We start from the raw sequence: 6514 nt of genomic DNA, 5'->3' as shown, positions 1-6514 counted from the left end.
TAGAATCAGAAGTCAGGAGATATTTGTTTCTAATAAATTTATATCATTCTCAATAATTTATATTAGCTTGCCATGGTTATCTCTAACCGCTTTTGGAAAAGTGGTTCCCATTAGTATCTATGAAATTATGGAAGGCCATTCATCCCTCCCAAGAAGTACCTGTCCTTGGGAACACCGCTATTGCGGTGACCTGCAGCAAACAGCCAGAAGAAGATGAAAAAGCAGAGTGACTCGGTTAAGGGAAGGTACAAGATGACAGGCTTTCAGCTGCTGCCCACAAGCAGAAGGACTTGGGGATCATGCAGCAGAAGCAGAAAAAGGCAAATGAGGAGAAGGAGGAAGCCAAGGAGCTTCAGGAGCTTTGTGGCTTTGTGCCCAACCCTCTTGCCCTTCATCTGTGTGCCTGGAACCATTCTCCCAGGTCCCAGCACCCATGGCATTACCTTCGCCTGAGTCTATAGCAGGTTCCTTTTGTGCTTCTTTACCCTCAGGTAGCCTCTCTCCCACTGGGCCACCCCTGGGGATGTGGGGAAACCCCTTCCCAGTGTGGATTTAGTTCCGGTGAAGCACACCCCAAAGTATTAAAAGTAACTTTGTAATAAAAAAAAAAAAAAAAAAAAAACTGTTGCAAGTTTTCCAGTTGATTTATCTATTGACACCTCCCTCGTTCTTCCCTGTTACTTTTTATATCTCAAGTCCTCTACCAATTCTGTTTCTTAGAACATTCTTTCTCTCATGGAATTCACAGATTTTAATCCTCTTGGAAAATATGTGGAGGTGGTTTCTTCCCCCACCCCCACTCCAGGAAAAACTATGAACAAGAGTAATGCCCTCTTTGTCAGTTGTATTTTATATATTGTATAATAAATCATGTTGAATTGGGGATGGCTCTCCTTCACTCCAATAGAGTAAAATGCATGACCTTGGGAACCCCTAGTCCTTTTGCACATTAGACTATTGTTACATGAATAAAAATAGCAAACACTAGCAAACACGTATTATACATTTTACAATATGCTAGGCATCATGGTGAACACTTTGTAGATACTGACTTAATCTTTGCATCAACCCTATTTGCTAGATTATATTTAACATTACTTTACAAAAGAGGAAACTGAAGCTTAGAAATATTGTGTCATTTTCCCAAGGACACATAGATCAAAAGTCACAGAGCCAAGACTTGAACCTGAGTTTCTTCTCCTTTTTTTTTATGTATCTTTTTTTTCTTAATTTTATTTTATTTTTATGGTTTTTTATTTTTATTTTTACAGACTGCATTTTGACTCATTGTACACAACTGGGGTACAAATTTTTGTTTCTATTGTTGTGCATGATATAGATTCATACCATTCATGTAATCATACATGTACATAGGGTAATGATGTCTCTCTCATTCCACCATCTTTCATATCCCTGCCCCCTCCTCCCTCTCATTTCCCTCTATGTAATCTAAAGTTCCCCCATTCTTCTCTCACCCGCCCCCCATTATGTATCAGCATCCACTTAACAGGCCTGACTTTCTTTAGCTCCTACACCACTCACTTATCCACTATGTAAAACTGGTAAAAGACCAGTGGACAAGTCAGCATCAATGGCAGCTTGTGAGAAACCCAGAATATCAGGTCCCAATCCCGACCTTCTACATTTTTACTTCCTCTGGTGAGTTACATGAACATTGAACTTAAGGAAACACTGATCTATGCACACCCGTGACTCCAAGTGTCAGAGCCCCTTCTTTACCCAGAATGCATTATAACCATAAAACTCTACTCAGTCACACACTGTTGCCTACTCAGAGACATCTACACAGTATTAACTGAACATCCTTTCAAACCACCCTCACATATCAATATGGACCAGTCCCCAAATCTCACAAGCGCATCCTCAAAATAAGCCACACTTCCCCAAACTTCAAGATGTAAATGTGTCCTCAGGTTGCCTCACCAAATCCATGCAGCATTTCTTCAGCATTTGGTACCTTTCTCTCTCCTCCTCCTTCTCCACAACACTCCACCCCCATTACACCGCAGCTTGAGCTCTCAGAGACTAGACTTGCCAGATAAAATGATAAGACACAAGATGCCCGGTTCTATTTGAATTTCAGATAAACAACAAAAAGTTTTTCAGCATGTCCTGTGTAATATTTGGGACAAGCTTATCCAAGAAATGTATTCATTGTTTATCTGAAAGTCAAATTTCACTGGGCATCCTGTATTTGTACTGGTTAATCTGGCAACCTTACCAGAAACCTCATTATGCTGGTAAATGAATGGAGTTGGAGAATCTCATGCTAAGCCAAATAAGCCAAATCCCAAAAAACCCAAAGGCCAAATGTTTTCTCTGATATGCGGATGCTAATTCACAATAAGGGGAGGGGGGGCACTAGGGAAGAATAGAGTTGCTTTAGATTAGGTAGAGGAGAGTGAAGGGAGGGGAAGGAGCATGAGGGTACGAAGGATAGTAGGGTGAAACAGACATTATTACCTCATGTACATATATGACTGCATGATGGATGTGAACATACAACATGTATAATCAGAAAAATGAGAAATTATACTTTTTTGTATGATTTACCAAAATGCATAAATGTATTATACTATTGTCATGTGTAACTAATTGGAACAAATAATTTTTTTAAAAAAAAGTTTCTATCAGAGAGGAGAATAGAGGATCTGGAAGCAGAAATAAGTAATTGCTCAAGGCCATGCAGCTCAGAAGTGGACATGTTGGGATTGGAACCCAAATCTCTCACTCCAAAGTCCCAAGTTGTTTCACTACACCAATGGACAAGCATGATGGGAAGCATGTAAGACATTTTTGCATATCTTAAAAAAATCTTTATCCATCAGGACAAAAAATATTTGATAATATGTGACAATGTGTGAATTTGTTGACTCTTCCAAATGAATCATAAATTTCAAAATGGAGGTTCTTAACCCAGGGAGTTTTTAAAAATACTGATGCCCTGGCTATATATCAAATTAATTAAATCTGCATTTCTCGGGGTGGAACTCAGGTAAGGGGGTCTCATTTTAAAGCACCTTTAGAGATTCTAACATGATAAAGGGGATGGGAAGTGCTAGTTCAAAGGAGGATCAAAAGGAGAGGTCAGTGGTCTAGCCAAGTGGAAAGACTGTCTCCTCGAGTGCTAGGACAGCAGAATGGAAGATAAATACTTCAAACTTGGCCAAGACCATTAGGAAGTCATGGGAATCTTTGTATACCCATATACCCATTAGATTACAACTGAAGCTAATTTGGAAACTATTTTAGATGGATTATAGAATAAATCAAACACACGAATATGCTAATTTTATTAGAAACCAGTGTTTTCAAAACAACAATAAAAGAACGATATGTACAAAAACAAATACGTAAGTTAAAAATCTTTAAGGTTATATTTGAATAACGAAGTAGATAGGTTGATTGATATGTCCGTGGTGAGGGCTTAAAAGCAATACTACCTCAATACCACTAAGTATTTCTAGTGCCTAGATCTACATATAAATCCCAATCCTTATAGATATAAGCAGAGTTCCTCAGAGAAATACAATTTCCAGATCTGGGGCAGGGAAAATGTAAGGTGTGCCTGGAACATTTTATTGTGCCAGAAGGAAAGAAACCCTTTAAGACTAATGAGAACAAGTCAAGAGGACACACATATCTGCCCCAAAGGTCATCTACTGTCCGAATTTTGGACTATGTGTGCATCAGGAGAAAAGATGACTATATTATGCTGTGACATGGTAAGTAAATAAAAATTCATGAGCTCACAGTAATACAAATAAAAACAGGACACCGCAAACAAAAAAGGGATTTTTTTCCAGCTTTGAAAGTTATATGACCAATTCCTTCCTCTGAAAAGTGATTAGTAAAGAGAAACAAAATGAAGCTCTCAATTAGCTCTTTTAGGAGAATTGTAGTTTATCCTCATTAGTAAGTGAAATTGTGCATGCTCAGTGAAATCATTGATCCTGGCCTGATTAGGTAGAAGTTTATGATGAAAAAGATCTTTGCAAGATTTCAAAGTATCACTCAAAATCTCAAAGGGATATACATGAACCTACCATAGAAAGTGCTTGTACTCAACACCACAACCAAAGGATTAACCTAGAGATCCCGAAGAGCAGGACAGCCTGATCCACAAGCTTCCTTGTGAGATGCAATACCAAGCATACAGCACCCTGTAAAGGATTCATGCCATTGAGGTATTAACTGGGAATCCTGCCAGATCTGTAGAGCTAACTTCCAGTTACAGGAAATACAGGGGACAGAGGCACAATCAAATGACAAGAAACAACTATCAAGCAAATCTAGATCATAGGATATTCTGCACCACAACCATTCCAGTCTCTTTTAAAAGAAATCATTGCTGTTAAGAACAACAACAAAAAAGGTGGAAGTACTGTTAGACTCTTCTCAATTAAAGCAATCTAAAGAAACATCAGAGCCCAATGCGATGCATAAGCCTTTATTGGATTCTGGTGCCAAAATTTAACTAGCTTTAAATGACATCTTCATAGCTTAAGGAATTATGCTCAGGTATGTTATTTCCATATTAGCATTAGTATGATTGTTTCAAAGAATGTACTTATTTTTAGAAGGTACATTGAGAAATATTTAGAGCAAAGAATCACCATTTCTGTACCTCACTATCAAATGGTTCAATAAATAGGTGTGTGTGTGTGTGTGTAATTACAGAGAACAAGAATGATTGTTGAAACTTGTTGATCACTGTACAACTCTCCTAACTTTTTCTGTATCCTTGAAAATATTTAGAATAGAAAGACAGGAGAAAGTCTTCCACAAAGCTCATGCCAAACAACTCAACAAGTTACTGACTTCAAAGTGCAGTCTTTTCTCTAAAACAACCCTATGGACTTCCTGCAAGATCTGGGGAAATTATGTCCCCATGAAGGATTGGGTATAGTTTGAAAAAAAAAAAATTATGTAATAACAAGAAATAATTAGTATTGTAAATTTTAAAAAGTGTAATCTAAACATTGCTTAAGCTTCAAGTTAATGGACCCTAAATTAAGTTGTTCTCCAATCGTTCCTCATTCTACTGGCCCAGTATACTACACCTGTCAGGTGGCCTCACCTGTGGTACACAAATGGTAAGTAAGTACTGGGGACAAGAGATGAGAGATCTCCCATACAATTTAAATCGGCGATGCATCCATCAGCTCCAAAATTACAGTGTAATGAATGACTGTGTGATAGGAGGACTCTTATCTCATTTATAAAGCCACATGACATGATTGACCATATTAGTTAAAAGTACCTTTTCTTCCCCTATCATGTGCCTCAAAGCAGACAGAACACTTCTCTATCCCATTGTCAGGTTTGCCATGATTTGTTCTGACCAATGGCATCTGCACAGATGTGAAATACATAAAATCCAAGTTGAAGCTTTAAAAGTAACCACAAAGTTCCACCAGCTCTTGCGCTTTTCTTGTATTGTTCTATGGGCTGCTTTTGGAGGCAGAGGTCCAGAAAGAGAAAAGTACACAAGTGGACCCACAGTTCACTTTCAAGCTGGAGTGGAGCTGGAGCCAATCTGCAGTCCTCACGGAATGTGAATAAGAAATTCTTTGTTATCATAGGCCACTGATCTTTGGGAGTGGGGTCAGGGCTTGTTACTGCAGTGATGCTGACTGCACAGAAAACAGTAACAATACCTACCGTGCAAGTTGGTTGTGCAGATTAAATGAGATAACCCCCCAAAGCAGGTAGCACAGCATCTGGCACACAGTATTCGCGCAACCGTGAGCCTAACTAACCCTCTCAGCCAAGAACTGTTTTCCTATGATCACCCACACCCATGCCAAGCACACTGACCCATTATGTTGTGGTGCTAAGCTTGAGCCCCTAACATGCTGATGCCAGCTCACCACAGACCCTTCCCCAACTCTTTGCCTCTGCCCCTGTGCTATGCTATCATAACCCACCTCTGTGTCTTCTCTGATTCATGCCTCTATGCCTGACCACACAATAGGCAGCTCTCTTCTGCAGGGTACCCAAGAGGTGGCAATGACCCATTTGTGACCTGTCACCCATTGGTGCCCACTTTCTAGTTGATCCCACTTGCTTGATAGTATATTGCTTGATTCCAGATATCAGGTCTCATGAATCTTCATCAGGAAAAGAAAGTGAATGCTATTTTTGCTGCATTGTTGGTTGGGGACATAAAATTCCCCGAAGAAATTCCTGGCTCCCAGTAATTAAGTTCAGTTTTACTGTGGGGGGTTCATAGATGCTCCCAAATGTCCAGGGCAACTGGGTAGAGCTCTATATTGTCTCAGAACTATTGTCCTCCTCTAAACATTCTCCTTCTGGCAAAGACAGGCCACTTATACCAGACTTCTTTGCTGAATGTGTGTGCATATGTGTGTGTGCACATGTGCAAGAGCAAGCCAGGGTGTGTGGGCGTGTGTTTCTCAGCAAGCCCCACTGTCCTCTGCAATCTGGCATCTGTCGAAACCAACCACTCCCAAGTCTCCCAGACTTGTTT

General features: G+C 39.7%; 1 pseudogene across 1 annotated transcript; it reads left to right on the top strand.

The window, feature by feature from the left end:
• Nucleotides 1–213: 213 nt before the first annotated feature.
• On the top strand, nt 214–461 carry LOC306643681 (small EDRK-rich factor 2-like; annotated as a pseudogene). The gene has a single exon. The product of its transcript is annotated as a small EDRK-rich factor 2-like (transcript).
• The last annotated feature ends 6053 nt before the right edge of the window (nt 462–6514 follow it).

Source organism: Sciurus vulgaris (genome assembly GCF_902686455.1).
Source record: "Sciurus vulgaris genome assembly, chromosome: 14".
Taxonomy (NCBI): domain Eukaryota; kingdom Metazoa; phylum Chordata; class Mammalia; order Rodentia; family Sciuridae; genus Sciurus; species Sciurus vulgaris.
Note: the sequence above shows the minus strand (reverse complement) of the source record. Positions and strands in the feature narration are given on the sequence as shown.